The sequence below is a fragment of the Sapajus apella genome, unplaced genomic scaffold (assembly GCF_009761245.1).
Source record: "Sapajus apella isolate SASKATOON/1434 unplaced genomic scaffold, GSC_monkey_1.0 scaffold58, whole genome shotgun sequence".
Lineage (NCBI taxonomy): Eukaryota > Metazoa > Chordata > Mammalia > Primates > Cebidae > Sapajus > Sapajus apella.
Window position 1 is genome coordinate 12,800,080 of NW_022436998.1, and position 18,622 is coordinate 12,818,701.

The 18,622-nt window shown below is 34.5% G+C and overlaps 1 long non-coding RNA gene across 1 annotated transcript in view; it reads right to left on the reverse strand.

Moving 5' to 3' along the window:
• LOC116528400 overlaps positions 1-18,622 on the reverse strand; it is a 717,144-nt gene that overhangs the window by 210,145 nt on the left and 488,377 nt on the right. The window lies entirely within an intron of this gene.

The following is an 18,622-nucleotide window of genomic DNA, read 5'->3' on the forward strand; positions in this document are numbered from 1 at the left end:
AGACCTCAGAAGTTTAGCCAGTGTTAACAGTAAAAATACTGGTGGCTGACCAAATCTTATAAAATGTAAATCTAAACCAAGCTTTTGGGAGAAAAATAGGTGACAAATACAAAAGTATATGCAATTAAAGATGTAGATACCTTAACAGTGTAGCTCAGCTTCCAGAACATTACCCTAAAGCAACATCCAGGAAGGTACATAAAGATTTATGTACATTGATGTGCAATGCAACTTTACTTAAGTTAAAATTTAGAAACTTGAATGTTCATCAAGAGTGGAATAAAGTAATTTATTCCATTGATAATAACACTTCCTAGATTATTCAATAAAGAGAGAAAATGCTCTTGGCATGGAATATGGAAAACGTTAGGATATCCATCTCTATAAATAAATAAGCTTCAATTTCATAAGATATATTTAAATTTAAATGTAAAAATGAAACCATCCTACATTCAGTCAGCAAAATTAAAGATAATTTTCCTGTCTTATATTCTTTTACATAAATCATCTAAAAACATGTATATTACAATTTTAAAAATCAAGTTTCAAAATTATGGAGTATAGTTAAAACTATAATAAAATAATACTTTACATACATTCATTTCTCTCAACATTTCATTTTTTAAAGGTACTATCCACTTTTCTGGATTTAAATTTAAAATCAGCCTTCTCTAATGTAAAAACAAAATAATTTTTTAACTGTACATTGAAAAAGATAGTTTTAACTAAGATTTAAAGGTGGTTTTATGAAAAGTGTTTCATCACCATCTGACCACAGTGTTGTAAATTTGTTTTATCACATTTCCTACTATTATATAATCATGAGAAGGGAACCTATTCATTGATGACTTTTAACCCTCCTGCCTCAGAAACTGAGGCAATGCTGAATAGCAAACTTTCTATTTTGGAGCATAGCATTCTGAGAGAATGACTGTGAAATGGGAAGCTAAGCAGACATGGAGGAGAGCCAATCAAAGGTGCATTATTTAATTGGTCAACAATAGGAGTGACTGACATAGCTCAAATCCCATGAAAACACACATGGAACTATATGAAGTATGTCTCAGAACTTTCTTTCCGGGGAAATTGAGGGAGGAATGATTACCCATTGGCTCCTGCTTTTGGCCTGTCAGTTTCATTCACAGTATCATTAACACGTCTGAATCTCCAGGCTTGTAGCTAGGTAAGACATCCCCAAACATGGATTTCCTTTGGCATCAACAGAGAAGCCCTGAGGCTGGAAGAAAGAGACAGGGGGCCTGTAGCAGGCTGGAGTCTGCAGAACTGGTAACCATAGCAGTATTTCTGGTAAGACTGATATAACACGTATACACACATACTTCCTAAGTAAATTGGACTGTAAGGGGCTTTTCTTTAACCCCTGAAGACACTGATATAAATTATACCTGGGGACTAGTATCAGCTATCATTTCCAAAAATAATTTCAAATATGTAAGTCATAGACAACCATTTAGAAATATACATTTTATAAAAAGGCTATATATATTTAAATAGCTGCTTTATATTCTGTCATCTTTTCACAGTAGCAGTTTTAATAAAGGCACAGAATTACACAGTGTATCTCCTGGTCATAGATTATTAGATATTTCAGAGCTCTCTGAGGTAGGATGGATATGTCAGCTCTTCACTGATTATATGGGAATAAAATTAGAATGATTCATAAACACCTATTCAAGATGATTCTGAATTATGGAAGCATACACACATACCTTTTGTGTTAAAGTTTTTTTTAAAACTTTACTAGAATAATTTAATAGGTTATAATGTTATAGACATAGGTTAAATTTTAACCTGTAGACATAGGCTATTTTCACAAGACTATTTCTTTATTCTCTGTCAGTGTCTCTCTATCACATTTAGGGTAAAAAATGTATTAAATATAACTAAATGACTGGACCTTGAATAATACTAGAATTTCTAGGCAAAATATTGAGAAAAATTTTGTATATTTTACCTGTATTGAAATGTCTAACCCAATGAATTGTTGATCAAATTTTGTGTACCCCTGGATAGAAAATATTTTAATGGCATCAACTTACATGGTTAAAAAAAAAACTGAAATCTAGAGAGATTGTGTCAGGTCAAAGATTATATGACAAAACAGAAGTAGAGTTCCAAAAAAAAGTCATAGATCCTCATTACAAATCCTTTCCATCAGGACTCTAGGACTTCATGTGACACAAAAGGCATATAAAGTGCTCTCTATATAAAAAACAGACTTATTGGCTCAAACAACTAAAAGACCCTAGAAGTGAGACTGATGAGACTAATTAGGCATATCTAGAACCAGCCATTAAATATTATTAGTCAATTTCTCAGCAGGAAACACATGAAACAATGAATATTAGGATACTTTTTAAATGTTTTAGAAAGTGTGTGTGTGTGTGTGTGTGTGTGTGTTTAACAAAAATCTGTGTTAGGCAAGGCATGGAGAAATCCAAAGAATTTATCCATTGGTACCCCAAACACCATTACTGCATCTGAAGCTATTGGAAGTAGTAATTACTAGAATCACAGAACAGATAGGAATGTGTAAAGTGTTGAGACATTAACTTTAGGGACACGCTCCATCCCAGGGTGACATCCCCCTTCTCTGGAGAGGCATTCAATTCAAAATACCTAGCCCAATTTACCTCTATTCTCTAATTTCCTCTTAAGTCTTCTCGTTTTACAAGTGGAAGTCAGAGGGTAAGGGAACCCATTGGTATAACCCATAAAGGTCAGCCTCCTAAGGAGGGTGGAGAAGATTGCAGAATGTATCTGGAGGTGCAAACAGAAGATACCCAGTGTCGATAACTGTCTTGCCTACTGGATGAAAAGCCATTATCCTTTATGAGAGAAAACAAGCAAAATCTTATCAGCTAACAAGTCTTCATGGTACCAATGTGACCATACCCTAGTTGTACTCCTGAAAACTAAAACAAAACCAGTCTTTTGTTTGTTTTTATTTTCCATGTAGAGTATCAAGAGGAAAGAGGTAGAATGAAGTCCCCATAAGTCATGAAGCATAGCTGCTTTAATCCTTGCTTCTGCAGCAGGTTGGCACAGGTTGGTAGGCATAGCTTCTTTTACCATCCATTTCATAATCTTATCCTGGGCCAGAATATTGGCTAGAAGGCAGTCTTTACTCTAATCAGCTGACGCAAATCTCAATGCATATGATTTGTATGGAGTTCTGTCTCTGTTGAGTTGCAGTTTATTTCCATTGACCAAGATTTTTGAGAAAGGGAATACTCACAGCTCCCCGTGGGATCTAAACATAGTCATCATTTCCCCCAGATGGCAAACTCAGCCTTTTCCTTTTTCTTTTCTGCCACAACTTGGGACAGACCTTACCTTGGTTCCATGTATCTCAACTCCCTCTTATTCCTGCTCTGCTTTTCTTTTCTCAGGCATGCCACTGCAGATCTCTCTTCCCTTTTGTTATCCCACCCTTTCCTAATCACATCCTTCTCACTGGACAATATTCCCTTGTGTGTCTTATAAAGTAAGTGGAGATGTTGAATAACCCATGGTTGAAATAGTTATGAACCTTGTCCAAAATCTGATTCTTTATAACTACCCCTGTGGACTTTCCTTTTAGATTTATTGGAGATGAATCCAGTTCTATAAACAATCCATCTCTGGTTTCTGAGACTGCTTAACTAGCACATTCCAAGGATACTTTGGTTTCAATAGGGGTGAAAATATCACAGCTGTGCAATTTTCTCTTTTGTGGATGGTCTTAAATGTGACTTGACAGATTTAGTTAGAAAATAGAAGATAGGATTGCAGACTGTTGACTCTGAATTATAAGACCTTGCTGAGAAACAAGAAGATATTTTGACTCAAAAAAAAAAGAAAAATTATACACCAAATTAATAACTTCTTAGATGGAACAAATAGATAAGCTCAAAACAAAGGATAACATTATTTCTAGACAAAGATATCTGTTGATATTTGATATAAAAGGAATACTTGGAGAAAATTATCCTGTCTCAGAAAGATATAATCTAAAACACAAAGGACAAACTTTATACAACATGACATCCTTCTCAGTATATCTATCCATTATAGTTTTCCTACAGTTGCCCTAGATAGAAAAAGGAGAGGTTTTTCCTGGATTTGCAAAGAACAAAATTTTTTATTTCTAGTTGATAAAAAGGCCACAATCTCCACTAGAAACCCTAAAATTGTTCCACATTACTTCTTCCCTTGGGGTGCCAAAAAAAAAAAAGAAAGAAAAAAACTAGAAGGCACTTCAAATATCATTCTGACAATGCTTTTGTCTTAGCTACTTTCTGACTCTGCAACTAATTGACAATCTTATTACTCACGTGCTTTTGTGCTGGATTATCCTACTCCAGTGAGTCAACTGATACAAGATCTACATTGTGACTTGGATGCCACCATTAAACATGCCAGAACTTCCCCTTTCTGGAATTTCAGAAGAGAATCACTGGACAATTGCTCAATGATGGCTCAGTTTAACCACTACTTGATGCTTTCTCTATTATTTTAGAACTTAAATATTTTTCCTATTGCCTTCAGGCCAAATATGTTTCAGATGTGGAATACATACTGGAGGTTGAACAAGCTGATTTCTTTATGCTCTTTTTGCAATCATTCAAAAGCCAAAGAAAAGAGAGGCTCTTAAAGACTGTGGAGCATCATATCCGCATATCTATAGAATGGACTCATAATCTTCTACCGACCAAGTAATACCCCTGTTCTACTCATCCAACACCCAAATTTTCACTGTTACTGTTTTGTATATAATGTAGGATTCACTGAAAAGACTTTTTTTCCTCATTTCTCAGCAGTCTTTCACTCTAATATAATCTATGTTCAATCCCAAAGATAGCTGCTTACTTTATAGTGGTAGATATGTATGCTCTGGATTCTCTTGCATAAAAATTAAAGTATCTATTTGTAATCAAATAAGAAAATCGGTTGGACAGTTATGATTGCCAGATTTACAGAAATATTTTTTGTAATCATTTACCTGTAACTTTCAACACATTCCATTTTTAGGACACTAATCTTACATAACGTGTGGCTGTTGCTTCATTATTCTTTCCACAGTGAGAATCTCCAGACCTGATTCTATTTGTCTACAATATTAACACACAAAAGACGCAAAATCCTTAAAGATAAACTTCACTTTTGCCAGTCCCAATGTTTTTCAAGATTGTGAAATCCGTAAAAAGAAAAGTTTCTTTCTTCTCAATGATTGGAGTATATTCAAGACGTTCCCCAGACAATAACCTAAAGACAACTTAGTAGATTTATTGGTCTCATAGGAGAGTGAAGACACTGGATTCCTAACTGCTTCAAACTGGAAGCCACTTTTTAGGATCTAACACTGTCATACCTTGCCCTTGAAAGATATACTAAGATGTTCTTTAGAAGCTTAAAGCTATCCCTTTCAACCCACGTTCCCACCTCACATATTCAGACTTCCTTACTGCCATTCTTTCTTTTTTATTTGCATGTTAAAGAATAGGAGAATAAGAATATGAAGAAGCAAGGATTCTAACTCAACAGTACAGTAGTCGTTACAGACTCAATGTTCATGGGTCTTCTCTCTCACTTGATCTGGTAATAATCGCCTATTTGTTTTCTAGCAGTGAAAATAGCCATAGTTAACAGTGAAGTTAACTGAGACCTATATGTACTTAATTCTTAGACTCCTTAACTTCATGTTCTCTCAAGTGGCTTAGACTTCATCTACCAATTTTATGCCTCTAAAATGACCCCCTAGAAAGTACTTCTCTTTTCACTCACACATATTTCTATCAATTGTTACAGCTCCCTGACCTGTTATTTTCTTTCCTTTCCTAAAGGAGGGCAAACCTCCTGACTGTCATACACTTAATTAGAAATTTTCCTTGCCTAACTCTGCCCTCCTTTAAACCCTGTGTTCTCCATAGAATCTTAAATGTTATGGGAAGCCATTCACTTGACAAACAATTTAAATTCAATTATAATATAAAGGTAAAATTGACAAGTGCTGCAAAGGCAGTCATCAATAGAGAGATGTGAGACTTCAACACTTTCAAGAATTTTGAAGGATTTGAGACTTACCCTACTTGCAAGCATCAAATTAGCCTGCCAGAGTTTCAGGGATAATTGCAGTAAACACAGAACTCCTGTGTCAGGAAGAATGGATAGGAAAGATTACCCACATCAGTAGCTACGGCCTGTACATCAATATATTTGTGTTAGTTCCCCTTGCCTGATGTCCCATGGGATTAAGGCAGACAGAATCAGATGGATGCTGGTACAATTAACAGTCCCTTTATAGGATAGGATCTCTGAATTTAGTGAATCTTAATCCTTTGTAAGTGGACAGTAAGAATTCTTGCTCTCTGCTACAGAAGATGACACAGCATCTTACTTCCAGTATTTGCTATACAAATATCCTTGAAAGGAATGTCTGGAACAAATGCATTAAATATCCCACTTGTAAGATGTGCAGAGAAGAGAAACTCATGAATAAATGTCTACTAACACACACGAGAGGTATAGATTTAGAGATTTAGATAAACTAAAATTAGGTCACAAAGACTTTTCCAATGCCAAAGAAGAACTGTGAAAGACAATACATGGCTGAGAATTTTCCATGGCAATTTCTGCAGGTCCTTGCCATTGATGCTTTTTCTCCCAAACCCTCTTGTGTATGAAGTTAAAACCTAAGTTTCCTCTCTTCTATCTTAATAAAATGCAAATTATCAAAGCTTCTAAATCTACATAGTCAATTCTTCTCTCTTTTGAGAATAGTTCTTACACAACTTTTTGCAAAATAAACTGAACTTTGGGGTTCTTTTCCTGCTAAAACCACAAATAATCCTCCTTTCCAAAGTTAGGATAGTCTTTCTGAACCTGCCAGTTTTAAAGAAAGACTTATGCTTATGGTACTCTGGTTGATTTTCTTAAACATCAATTTTATGTATTCACTTCATAAATACATATTCATCGATTTACCAGATACTTATGGGCTTAATATTGTCCTAGGCACTGAATATTTTTAAAAAATGGATAAAACATCAATTTTTATACCTTAAGTTTATATACCAGTTGGAGAAATAGATAATATTCAAATAAATGTGCAATGCCACATAATATATAATAAATGTTAAGTACCTTCCTGACTGTATATTGGACCTACCTGGTTAATTTAGAAGATTCCATCTGTTCAGTCACTTTGTTAAATATATTGAGTCAACATTTTAAGGGTTAGTCCTCAAAGAATTTGCCATTTTTTTCAGCTGCTAACTGATACAGATGAAGGTTGAGAACAATAGAAATAAGTGTTATGAAGGCAAACCAGGCAGTAGAGCAGTGGTAAATATTGATCGGAGCGGATGGAGATGAGGGAAGGAGCATTGCCTTACGGAAGGTAAACATTAATAGAACTGGATGTAGATGGGAGGAATGTTGCTTTAGGTAAGTGGTCAAGGGAAGTCTGAAATTTGAGGAGAATCTGAAAGGATGTGAAGGAGCTAGCCATGTTCACATTTGGGGAGGAAGAGTCAAGGCCTAAAAAATAGCTAATGCAAAAGCATCAACAAAAAGCTTCCCAGGAATATTTGAGAAAGAAAAAGGAAATCACAAAAGAATATGTGGCTGGATCTGAATGAGAGTGGTAGAAAATAAGAAAGTAAGTCAGGTGAAATGCTATCACCTAGTAGTTCAGAACACAGCTTCTGGAGTTGGACTACCAGGGGTCAAAGCTCAGCTTTGCCATTTTGGAAAATTATTTAACTTCCTGTGAGTCAATGTCAACTCATAGGTAAGGTGGAAATAAAGTAATAAACCCTTTGTTACTTTAAACCTATGGTTTAACACAAATATACACATTTGTTTAACATTTGTAACTTTAAACCTATGGCTTAACATGCATACACATGCACTTCTAAGGAGGAAAAATAAAATCAACCTTTTCATAGTTATTATTGTACTAATTGATAGCCCCTCTGTGTAGTTGACATTAATCAAAAAGTTCAAAATTCGACTTATTCTTGGTGGAAAAGAGGACAAATTATTACAAAAAAATGTTATCTTAACTCTAAGTAAAGATTTTATATGGATCAGTGTGAATGAATTCAACCCTACAAAGAAAATTCTATTTCAAGGACAGTTATCAGAAAGTTAATTTACAACACAAAATCCTTCTTTCTTGACTTTAAAAAAAATTACGCAAAGTTCATAGTTCACGTTACAGCTCAGTCTCAGTATTTGCACATTCTATTGGTTTAGAAAAATGTATTCTGACATGTATCCACTATTATTGTATCATACAGAATAGTTTCACTGTCCTACAAATCCTTGGTGCTCCCTCTATTCATTGCTCTTTCCTCACTATCCCTCAAAACAAATGACATTTTCACTGTCTCCATAGTTTTGTTTTCTAGAATGTCATATAGTTTGAATCACATAGTATATGGGTTTTCCAAATTGGCTTCTTCACATGATACTATGCATTTAGATTTCCTCTGTATCTTCTCTTGGCTTGACAGTCCCTTTCTTTTTAGTGATATATAGTATTTCATTTCATGGATGTATCACTGTTTATTTGTCCTATCACCTAGTGAATTACAAATGACATATTTGTTGCTTCCAAGTTTTGGAATCTATGAATAAAACTTTTATAAACATCCATGCCCAGGTTTTTGTGTGGACAAAGGTTTTCAACTTACTTGGGTAAATTTCAGAAAATGCAACTGTCACAGAATCCTTAAAGTGTCACTTCAGCAGCCAGAAACCTCTGTGGCTGGTGGCACCTTTGCCAGAGTTTTGCTCAGGCCTGCTGGGCTTGGTCTGCCCACTTGGGCAGGCAGATTGCACTTGATTCTCACTACCATTTTGGATCCTATGCCTGCCAAGGGTGACCTAGGCATGGAGCAGTGAGGGGTATGTGAGTAAGTGTGCACAGGGTTCAGCCACTGTGCACAGCCAGGCATGCCATCGGCAGTGGGGCGGGCAGTTCCAGGTGCTGACATGGGTGCCAGCTCCCTTTAGGGCTATGGTTGGACCAGGCATACTGCAAGCAGCTTCTACTGTGGATACTGGGCATGGTGGTGCCCAGAAGCTTGGAGATGCCAGGAATTGCAGAGCCACAAAGAGGTTATCAAAGTCTTGGCTCAGGGAGCTCCTTGGTCTGGGCTCCCTGAAGGGCCACAGCTCTCCACCTCTCTTCTTTCTTGTCCCCATAACATTGTGGGTGGGAGTGGAGGCATGTTTCAGCCCTGTTTATGTTGTTTGTGTTACCGCTCTTTCAGTCTTGCTCCCAAGTTCTTGTCCCATGTCCAGGAAGAACAAGGAAGAATGAGGTGTACAGACAACTGGAAGTTGAGCAAGGTGAAGAGGTGCTCTATTGAGTGTCAGTACAGCTCTTAAAAGATCAAAGGGGATAGTTCCATTCCACAGACAGGTCATGCTGGTGTCTTTGCAACACTCACTGGAGAAGAGACCCAGAGTGGGTAGTTCCTATCTGCAGACAGGTCATTCTGACAAGTGTATAGCTCTCAGTAGAGAGGAGACCAGGAGTGGGTAGATCGTCTCTGCAGGCAGGTTGTTCCATTATCTGCCTAAGTATGGTTGAGTTTGGGGTTTTTATGGGCTTTAAACAGGGGAAGATACATGCTGATTCTTATGACCCATCTCCTTTCAAACAAGTTTAATAGGTATCTAGTAGATAGCTAACAATCAATATTGTCAAAATATAAATTATGGATAATCTTTCCCCAGATATGGTCCACCTGATACTCTATCTAATTTGGTTTTTGGCAACTTCAGTATTGCCATTGTTCAAGCTAAACCACAGACCCATTTTTAATTTTTATTTTTTAAATATACGACATCTAACACATAAAGAAATACTGTTAGAGACCATTGGCTCTATTTTCAAAATGATCTTGAATCTTATCACTTTCTAGTACTTCCAGTGCTGACCTGCTATCCAACCAACATCATTACTTACCAGCTTTTATCTTTTATCTTGCTCTGATCTGCTTATATTATAAACACAGCAATTAAAACAGTCCTTTAAAATTTAAGATCATGCCCCTCCTCCACTATATATACTGCAAAATATATTCATTTAAGATTAAAAGCCAAATTCAATTTAATGGCCTATAAGTCCACACATAATATATTTTTTATTTTTTCTCATCTTTTCTCCACTGCTCTGCCTGACATTTACAGTTCTCCAGCTATAGGGGCATCCTAGCTATTCATCTCAATCAACAATTCAGTTTTCAACCTTGAAACCTTTAGACTGATTTGTCCTTCTTCCTGGAAATTCTTTCTCCAGTTACCTTTATAGCTAATTCTCTCTCTGCTACTTCAAATCTTTGCCCAAGTATTATTTTCTCAGTAAGGCAAATTAGCGACCTTCACTCCTCTTCTACCCACTTCAGATCCCACATAGCCTCATAGTATAAAATTGACTATTATATGTTATTATCTTTTCAAAGAAAAAATTGTATTGTGACATCTATTATGGCTATAGAAGAGAGATATGTGTTGTCACTGGTTCAGTGTATTGTACCTGCTTATTTTCATCATCATGCAGCTTGTACCTTGTGATATCCTGCTCCCTAATTAAGATTAATGGAATTTTACAAATACAAGTTTATCCTCTGGTTTTTATTGTCTTTTCTGATTGGAAATCTAATTTAAGTAAGAGGTAGCATTATGTAGGTTATCACTTTATATCATATTTATGTTTTGTGAGAACTTAAAAACTGTTGGCTTGGGCTTAATCTCAACAGTTCAGGTGAGTTTTCCATGATCACTTCAGCCATTGAGTATTTATGTCTATGTTCAATTTTAATTTTAGATTAATCCTTCTTATAGTGTAATTCTTGTTGAGAAGGCCACTGATAGGATTTCTAAAGTGTTCAGGTATGAATCTTGAAACAAAAATTTAGAATCCTAATATAGATTTGTGTGTTTATTAGCCCCTTCAGAAAAGTTAATAAGAAAAATGAGCTTCAACATAACATTACTTGAGGAACAAGATCTTTATTTTAAACAATAGTTGTTTATGTGGTCACTCCTATGTGAGTGCCATCAGGAAATTTGCCCTTTGGTTATTTTTGATTTATCACATTAAAACAATAACAATTTGAAAAGACGATCATATTCAACAACGATTGAGGTTTTTTTGTGGCTTCCTAATTTTCTTTTAAATTTCATTATAAATTATGAAAATATGAATTGTGCAATTTGAGTCTATCATCTTAAAGAATTCTACTAGTGTCATAATAATTAAGAATTATAAAGGATATAATCAGAGGAATAACAAAGGGTCTGACTCTACTTCTGATGTTTATCTGCTAACTTTTATCAAGCCCCACCCCTCCATTGTCCCCTCTGCCTTATGTCTAGGTAAACAGATAAGAAAGTCAGGGCCTCCATTTTTTGGACCTCATGCTAATTTTAAACCATGAAAGTCCCAGCCCACATACAGGCAAGAATCTTGTTCCCAGTCCACTTCCTAAACACAAGAAAAATGAAGATAGTTTCCCTTCGCTGCTGTCTCAAGCCAATTTCAGATCTGTTTGGGAGCCTGCCCTGGTCTCCTCAGAAAGCTTTATAAAGCGAGTAATACAGGTTTTTCATATCTTCTTGGTGAATGTGTATATGACATCTTGAATCTGAATCAAATTATGTATGGGTTGGGTGGAGGGACAGATCCATCCTTTTTTCATAGTGTGACCACAAGTAAAGCAAAATACATAGTAAGGAAGTATAACAAGTGGTCTAAATGAATTTCATACCTTGGCTTTTAAATCTAACAACTACAGAGCAAACAAAACTGTGCAACATTATAAAAATAATAATCCTAGTATGTTAGGGCACAAAGGCATTTATGTAAATATAATACATGAACATTATTCTAGTGTGGTAAAGATTAATCAGGCTGTCATTTTGAAAAACCCTAAGCCTACTGCTGAGTAGGCTCTATGACTTTGGGTTAGGTATGACATTTACTGGCAAATGTTTTGTTCTCTGTTAAAAAAAAAAAAAAAATCTTTAATCGTAAAACTGGAAAAAACTTGGTGTCAATCCAAAGAAAGGACTGGATTGACAACAAGTTTCTTTCCAGTTTTATGATTAAAGATTTTTTTTTTAATTTTCAATGAGAATTCATTAAAACAAAGCAAAACAAAACTTTCTCCCTTTTTTGACAATGAAGATATTCCTGGCTATGGATATTTAAAAACAATGTACTTCTAAGAATGAGGGTATCATTTCCTTTCTAAAGGAAAAAAAGAATATCATAGAATATGCAGTATTTGGAATATAAAACAAGTAGTTTAATACATGAATGAGCCATATTGAGTTGAATATAGACAAATCAAAAAGGAGTAAAGGACGTAAGTGAAATAAATAAAATCCTAGGAAGCATTCTGACTTAAAGCTTTAAGAGAAATTTAATTTACAATTGTTTAAATTACTCCTATGAGCCCAATTTCATGAAAAACTCAAGAAAATATTCAAAAGAAAAAAAATTAAAGAAAAATAATATAATGCTTCAAATATTAAAACCAATTCAACCAGTCACATCTCATTACAGAAAACCTTAGATAAGCTAAAATAAACAATTAGATGTTTAATAAGAAAACTGAAGAAAATGTTCAGATACTGACTTTTCCTTTTGCAGTTCTGCAGAGTGCTTTCAATATGCAGAAAAATATCAGCTGAATTGTGAAAATAAAGGTAGTCATCTTGAAGTATTAACTATATTTTTGAGAAATTATACATGGTTTTGGCTTATTTAATCTTTGCAATGGCTAGATTTAATTATATCTTTTAGAATATGTGAAAACTAACAAATAAAACTTTGCCTCTTGTTAAATTACTCTCTCCAATACCTAAAAACATTTTTATAGATAACTTTACAATTACAGTCATGTATCACATAATGATATATCATAGTCAATAACAGACTGCACATACAATGGTTGTCCCATAAGATTATAATACCATATTTACCATACTTTTACTGTAATTTCCTATGTTTATATGTGTATAAATACACAAATACTTACCACTGTGTTACAATTGCCTACAATATTCAAGATAGTAAAATGCTGTATAAGTTTGTAGCAATACCATGTAGCCTAGGTTTACAGTAGGCTATATGATCTAGGTTTGGGCAAGTACACTCCATAACGTTTGCCCAATGAGAAAATTCCCCAATTACACATTTCTCAGAACAATGTAAGTGATGCATGACCGTAAGAGAGTCAGTTATTTTTTTACGGTAAATTATTAATGAGAAATAATTTCTACATAAGTAGAAAACTGACACATTTATTCAATCAATAAGATTTATTAATTAGCTGAAACAGGTCAAATATTCTTTTAGGTGCTAGATAATAAAAAATACTATGTGTTCCTTAATGAGGAAATAGTAAGTATACACCTCAGTCAGGAACAAACTTTGTAAGTTCATACACAATACAATTATGAGCTTACAGAAGAGTGAACAAGGGTCAGGGTTATAAAAAATGAGGTAACTATTGGAGTTTGGAGCATAAAATAGCAGCATTTAGTCCTGGAGAAAACGTCCGATTTTACTGTAGTTGATCAGAAGCTATTGGGGCAGGAGGGTAATGACAATTGGTAAAATGATCATCCATTCCAACCTACGTTTACTATAATTCAAGGCCTGAAAACTGGACATTTATTTTATCATTTTTCTTTCTTGCAGGTATTTTTCTAGCTGCAAGTAAGATAGATGCACTTACTTGAGATTTGAGATTTGTAAATAAGGAGGGTATAGTTGCTGTTATAAGCCTGATCTTGGAGTAGGTTTGCCAAATTTAGCAAATAAACATATAAGAAACTCAGCTGTAAACAACACATTTTTAGTATAAGCACATCCAATGCAATATTTAGTAAATACTTAAAATAAAAAATGTATTCACTGATTATGTTAAATTCCAGTGTAAGGAGGGGTTCTGTTTTTTATGTGTTTACCCTCTACTTGCAGACATTGAGATTTTCTGTGTCAAATCATAAGCTATATGTGTGCTGAGAAATACTTGTCAAGTATAACAGCAGCCTTCTCTTCCCTGGTTTGCAACTGTAACAGAATATTCTTGAACTGAGTCCAGTGGCAATCGATCTGTGGCCAGGACAGCCACATCTTGTAGGGAACTCTGCATTTTCCGAACTCTGCACGTTCGACAGACTTGCCTTGCCCTGCCAGTTTGACAGACTTCATTTGGGAGTCAATCTCAGAGGCCAAACTAAAATTGTCTCTTCTAAGTCTTCTAATCACTAATCAAAATGAGTGTTATTGAGGCAAAAATTATATAAAATACACTGCACCCATTTAAGGTTTCAAATTTGATGAGTCTTGACAGATGTATATGCTTATAAAATAAGTACCAACAACAAGATGTGGAATATTTTTTCACCCCCAAAATTTTACTGTGTCTTCCCTATACCATCAACCTGTGGTCAGTCGTTTCTCCACTTTGTTATTACAGTTTTCATTTTCTAGAATTTCATAAAAATTCCATTGCACAGTATTCCCCTTTGTGTATTTTTTAAAGCTGGTATAATGTTGAGATTTATGTATAGTATTGTATGTATCAGTACTTTGTTGCTATTTCCTATAGGATAATATTCCATTGTATAGGTATATCATATTTTATATATTCATTTAGTCATACTGGTAAGTATGAAGTGTATTTCCTTGTGATTTTAGTTTGCCTTTCCTCAATGGCCAGTAACGTTGAACATGTTTTCATGTTCTTATTATTTGCCATATTTACATTCTTCTCAGTGAATGCCTCTTTATGTATTTTCCTCACTTTTTAATCTAATTGTTTTAAATCTTGAGTTTTTAGATGTCTTTATATATTTTGTATGTAAATCATGTGTGTGATAAGTGATTGATTTGTATTTTAATCCTATTATCAAGGCATTTCAGAGAGAAAAATTTTTACTTTTAATTTTAAAATAATTTTTCATTTTTAGATTGTGGCTTTGGTGGCAAATCAAAGAACTCTTAGTCTAGCCCTAGCTATGGCAAAATTTTCTCTGTATTTTTTTCTTAAAGTCCTATAGTTTTATATTTTACATATAAGCCCATGCTCCATATAGAGTTAATGATGTGAATGAGGTCTGAGACCTAGTTTGAAGTTCATTATTTGCCAATAGATGTTCAGATGTTTCAAATGTTTCAGCACCATTTGTTGAATAGCTGTCTTTTCTTTATTGAATTGCTTTGGCAATTGTGTCAAAAGTTAGTTGGTTATATATTATGGTGTTCTATTTTTATGGTTTTTGTTCTATTTCATTGATTTGCACATCTGTTGCTGTACCGATTTCACATAGCCCTGATTACGAGAGCTACATATTAAGTCTCTAAATGGGTTGACAGCTTCCTCCCTCTTTATTCTTATCAATATTATTTTATAACTATTATAGTTTCTTTGCTTCTATAAATTTGAGAATCATTTTATCGATATAAAACCTTGAAATTTTAATATCAATTTGTCAACATATATATCAATTGAAAGAGAATTCACATCTTTGCTATGTTGATTCTTCAAATACATTAACACTGTATGTGTCTATATTTAGATATTTGTGTTCTTTCCTCAAAATTTCATTATATGTTTCTAAAAGGACAGATAATTTCATATTAACCTGAGAACATTTCCAGGCATTTTCCTCTGTTGGCCTACTGAATAAAACTCAGGTTTAGCAGACTCAAGTTTCTTATTTTTCAACCCTCTGAGAAGTATCTTGCCTTCTTTTGGGTAGTTGTCATGCAAAATCTTTTGTGACTAGGGGAGCAAGACAAGAAATGTGAGAGATGAAGTGAAGAATCAATGAGAAGGAGTAAATGCAAAGTGAGTGATATGATTTGGCTGAGTCGCCATCCAAATCTCATCTCCAACTGTAAACCCTGCATGACAGAGGAGGGGTCTGGTTTGAGATGACTGGCTTATGGGGGCAGATTTCTCCCTTGCTGTTATCGTAATGAGTAAGTTCTCAGGAGAGCTGATGGTTTTAAAGTGTGGCACTTCCACAGCATGTTCTCTCTCTCCTGCAGCCATGTAAGTGGTGTCTGGCTTCCCCTTTGCTTTTAGCCACGATTGTAAGTTTCCTGTGACTCCCAAACCCAGCCATATGGAACTGTAATTCAATTAAATCTTTTTTTTTAAAAAAATGAATTACCCAGTCTCCAGTAGTTCTTTATAGCAGTGTGAAAACAGACTAATACAGTGTGGATGAAAATACCATATAGATATATACCTGATAGGAGAGAGAAATAGATTGAAATAAATATTATTACAGAAGTTCTACTTGCACAATTTTTGAGAAATATATATAAAATAATTTAAATTATTAAATAACATGAGATAGGTTCTGCTTACTGGACTTTTTGTTGACACATTCAAACTGTATCATGACACATCCATCTATCAGTCCTTTAGATTAACCTTATCACTTTCCTTTTGTTTTGAGAGTGCATTTTCACCATGACTGGTGATTTATTATGATGTTTTGCAAAAATAAATAAATTTCTGAAGACAGCATGGAGATCACATTAATATTGGAATTTTTTTTTTCTAGGGAGGAGACTACAGATATGAGGCTTCTGTATATCAAGTAGAGACCAGGAATTACACAGCTTTTTTTTGAGTTCCATGGCTTGAATTGGCCTATGAAACAGGCTGCTAAAATTATCAGCCAGAAGTTTATTTTTAACTCTGTGTCAAACCCTGTATGTTAAGAAGTTCTACCTGGTGGGTGCTATAGGAAATAGTGATTCAAGTATGCTGCAATTAATTCAAAATACTTTCCAAATTTTATAAGTTGAAACAAATGCCCCTGGGATCTTGGCCCTTTTTACTGACCTCGTTAGACATATTTTTGAATTACTGACACAAATTTTCATTAGGACCTAGAGAAATTTCAGAGTCCTATCTTGGGTGGATGAAGGGAGGAAAATAGCATTGTGTTGCAGATAAATATTCCATAGATGCTTGGTAACTGGGCAAACTCACAGGCCAGCAGATGTTGCTATATATAAGAAAATTTTTAAGTCTCCAACTGAAAGATGGTCAAAGCCAATACAAATTATTTTTTTCTGTGTAGGACTGACTCACGACTTAAGAATGGATATATGCAAGCTCATACTATGAGTCAGATTCTATATGACAAATTCTACTCTTGTATAATGACTGAGACCAAAAAAAATCCACTGTGATATGCATTATGTGAAGGAAAATTATAAAACAAGCCTTAGAGCTCAAAAACATCCCAACTTTGTCTGCATGGAAGAAATATGCAATTAAGAATTGGTGTACACTACTGGCTTTCATGCTGCCTGATATCTCACTGTTAGGAAGCCTAATTAGAGTAAGTATAACACAGAGGTGGATTTATTGATCTGTAGAACTACTTAATGAGATTGTTACCTAATAGAAGAAACGGACTTAGGAAAACAGAATTGATGCAGACATGGCTCTTCTCCTTGAGTCAGTCTACTTGTAAAAACAAGGCTAGACCCAGAGCAGGCTTTAGGGTTATGATTGTGTAATACCGACCACAAGAACAACTGATAGAGTCAACTGTTTTTTACAGACTTTACTCTAAATATGGTATGATCCAAATCTGTGGAGGTTTGTTATTGTCACAAGCTTCAATTTTAAACAAACAGCGTTATATAAGTAGCGACTTGCACACATTTCTTTTTATTTGCCACGATGAATGGTAAATGCACTGTTTAAATGATTTTTAATTTGTACATTATTACAGTGCTCCACATTTTATTTTTAAAAAGTGCCGAATAGAACGTGCATATTTTTTCCAAGGAATATATCCAGAGGCAAGTGTGAAAAATTACAGCTATTCTTAAGAAGAGAAAAAAAAGAAAAAAAGAAATGCATTTGGATTATAATTACATAAATTCTCTATTAACATGGCAAATATACATAGTAGGCATATTTTTGTAGAAGTCTGAAAAAAAACTTACCTTGGACAGTTATAACAGAGTAATACATTTCAACACATGTTTCTTCCCAGCTATTTCCTCTCATGGATACTTGAAATATATTTATATTTGCACAATTTATTTTTTCCCTCTAATTCCCAGTTTCCCATACACCATCTGCCATTAATTGCTCAGAGGAGGACCAGGTTTTGCCGGATATTTAAGCTTGCAGAGAGGAAAGCTCTGGAGGAAAGGGAGAAAAGATATTCCTGAGATAAGCAAGCTATAGATCAGAAAGAATTTTATTTAGGAAATTTGAATTAAAGAGTGTTGGTTTATGATGAGTGGGAGAAAAAATGAAATAAAAAATATTGTATGTGATTTTATGTTTCTCCCCTGGTATTCAAGAAATATTGGAGAAGAGCATGAACATTATGAACTTGCATATTAGTCCTTAAAGAATATTCTTTGATTGTGATAGAACTTATGTAGACCCATAATTGTTGGAGATATCAACTTTATCTATTTTATTAATAAAGAGAAATGTATATCTTTGCTGAGAGAAAATCAAACTGTTGTGTGTTTTGGAAGTAGATGTTATCCTTTGTTTTCTGGGAGGTGTTTATATCATTAGTCATACCATTC